We start from the raw sequence: 3,273 nt of genomic DNA, 5'->3' as shown, positions 1-3,273 counted from the left end.
CCTTGCTTGAAAGACTGGAAGGTATGAACTTGCCTAATGGTACTCATACACTTGGCCGCAGTGTGGCCATCTATCCCACATCTCTCACAGGACACCTCTTGTTGAACCATATGAACCGTTTCTTGCTTATTAATCAAAGACTGAGATGACTTCAACTCAACTATTTGAGTCGTTAAAGCCTCTAGCTGTGCCGCAATAACATTATCTGAACCACTTCTTCTCTTACTTCCTCTGGGTTATCATACTCAGCAGTATGAGTAGCTATCTGATCAATCAACTTCCAAGCATTACCGTCATTAGTATTATCCTGGAATCTCCCATTGGTAGCTAAATCAAGTAAAGCTCTATGATCGTCATACAACCCGTTGTTGCAAAGAAACCAAATCTGGAAACCATGGTGAGGGACGGATCGGACTAGCCTTTTTAAACAAACCCATGCTTCATTAACATCTTCGGTGGGACCTTGTTTAAAACTCATGATCTGGCTTCTAAGAGCATTTGTTTTATGTGGTGGAAAATACCTCTTGTAGAATGCAAAAGCTAATGAAGTCCAGTTAGTGATTGCGTCGGTCTCCATATCTAAGTCACGTAGCCACTCTGCTGCATCATCTCTTAGAAAGAAAGGAAAGAGAGTCTGCTTGACTTGATCTTGAGTCACCCCAGTTGTCAAAGGAATGGAACAACAATATGTGACAAATTTCTCCATGTGCTTGGCGGGGTCCTCTCCAGCTTTTCCTCCAAATAAATATCTCTCTAGGAGGCTTATATAGGAAGCTTGATCTCAAAAGTCCCTTTATCAGTGGTAGGGAGCTTAAAACCTTTAGGAATAGAATCAACCGTAGGTTTGGAATGACTGGCTAATGTCGGCATCTTAGATATTGTAGGAGTAACTGGTGCAGAAATAAGTGTGTCCTCTTCAAAGGACGAATCTTCTGCAAAATTAAACCGCTCGTAGTCTAGTGTACTCAAGTCTTCCACCTGAATTACTTCTCTTTGAAATTTTCGTCTGTATCAACAAGTCTTTTCTAGCTCGGGATCAAAAGGTATAATCTCTAACCTGTTAGACCTGGGTATACACGAAAACAACAAGAGAAGATCAAACTGTCTCAAGGAACTGATGCTCCCTGAGACAAAAGACAAAAATAAACAAAAACAAATAGAAAAATTGCTGCCTCCCCGGCAATGGCGCAAAATATGATAAGGTTATTTCAGTCGTTGGCCTATCAAAATAAATCCCAAATTACTACTAACTGGTAGCTAGTGGCAAGAAAGGGTCGAATCCACAGGGAGGCGAGTTAATTAATCTAGTTTGCTAATATTTAAGTTTGTCTTAAAGGTAACAATTTTATGGGGTTTGATTGTTTGATTTCTAAACTAATTGTAAGGTACATAAGACGATATCAATAATAATAAAGAGTCTAGGGATCGGGTTCACTAGGTAGTCATCCAAGGGTAAGATTTAATTCATTGATTGAGAAATTTATGTTGTTGAAAGTCATAGGATCGGTCGATTCTAATATGTCTTTTTAGATCTAAACTTAACATGCAATCACTATCATTAAGTCGGTCTAATTCAATTACCGTGGCCTATACAAGTCTTAGCCCGGTCGGTGAGAATCCTAGTTTATGCAAGACTAATTAATCAATTCTGATCTGTAATTCCCTGATTTGAAGTAAGATGATAATTAAACAACAATCAAAAATAATTTCACAATCAATTCATAATAACCCCTTTTCTAACAACCTAGATCTCCTTTCACCCTAGATTAAAGGCTTAGCTACTCATATTAAAGGGAAGAACAACTATAAGATTAATGAACAACATGATTTAAAGCATAATAAGATGAACAAAACAATAATTGATTAAACTAGAACTTGAATTAATAATAATTGAAGAAAGATTAGAGAGTACTGTAATTAAAGAGCAATATATCCGAAGCAAATAATAAATAAACTAAACCAAGAGTATTCTAAGAGAGTTTTAGAGAAGTTCTACGAAACTAGGTAAAGTAATGCGTAAAAATAAACTAGGGTACGATTTGGGTATTTATAGTAAAACATAACCGACTTAAGGAAATTGCGGAAAATTCTGGAAATAATAGGATCCTCGATCGAGCCTATGGCCACTCGATCGAGTACACAACATCCTCGATCGAGCCTATGCTCAGTTGATCGAGGAACCACCCATCTTCAACTCTTTTCCTCGTGTTGTCTTCTTAACTTCTCTTTCTTCATTCGTATGGGTTCCCGTGTTATTCCTCGTGTATTCCTTCATGCCTACTCCACGATGCCCATTTCATTCCTTTGCTCCTCAAATGCATCATTCCTACATTAAACATCTAATAGCGGAAGTATCGACATTCTAACATAAAAGGCATGTAAAAAATATAATTTATCAAGAAACCGTATCAAAAGTAATTAAGAGGAGGCATAAATATGCATATAATTATGACTCATCAAGGAGCCTTAACAAGACCTTCCCTAGCAGATACGGGCATTACCATCTTGGTTGCCCAAGGAATAGTTTATCATAACGTCAATGAAAGAACTAGTAAAGTTTATTACAAGTTTAAACTCAACAAAAGGAAGATATAAAGATGAATTAAACAACTACGGTGAGACTACTCCATGCCAAAACTCGGTGAAAGACTCGTCCCTCCAATACACCCAGATAAGCTCCACATATCAACACCTGCTAAGACTAACTGCTCACCATAATGGATCACGGCAGACACATAACAAGAAAGAAACACAGTCAAACCACACAAGGTCAGTAACTGAAGAACAACATACAACACAAGGTACAACACACACACACACTGTAACACCCCCATATTCAGAGGAGCCTTAACTAGGTCTTCCTTAGCATATAAGGTCGTTACCATCTCGGTTGCCCGAGGATAGTAATTATCAAATGTCGATAAGAGAACTATTTTGTTATATTACAAGTGATTTAAACCAATAAACAATATAAAGATACAACTCAAAGCTACACTCTAAAGCTATCGAATCTCGTGAAGACTCATCCCTGCCCGGACTCCAGCTATCAACAACATCAACACCTTCTAAGACCGACTGCTCACCATAAGGGATCACAGCAGACACATAAATAAACAAGGCAACCACACAAGGTCAGTACTGAGATCAGATACAACAATATCAACAACAACTATCAATACAACTCAACACAATCAGTCACACACACAATCGCACCCACTCCAAACAATCTCCGTCACCGACTGTCCACTGGACCAGCCCTGCCAGTGGGGGACC

The sequence above is a fragment of the Silene latifolia genome, chromosome Y, assembly GCF_048544455.1.
Source record: "Silene latifolia isolate original U9 population chromosome Y, ASM4854445v1, whole genome shotgun sequence".
NCBI classification, from domain to species: Eukaryota; Viridiplantae; Streptophyta; class Magnoliopsida; order Caryophyllales; family Caryophyllaceae; genus Silene; species Silene latifolia.
Note: the sequence above shows the minus strand (reverse complement) of the source record.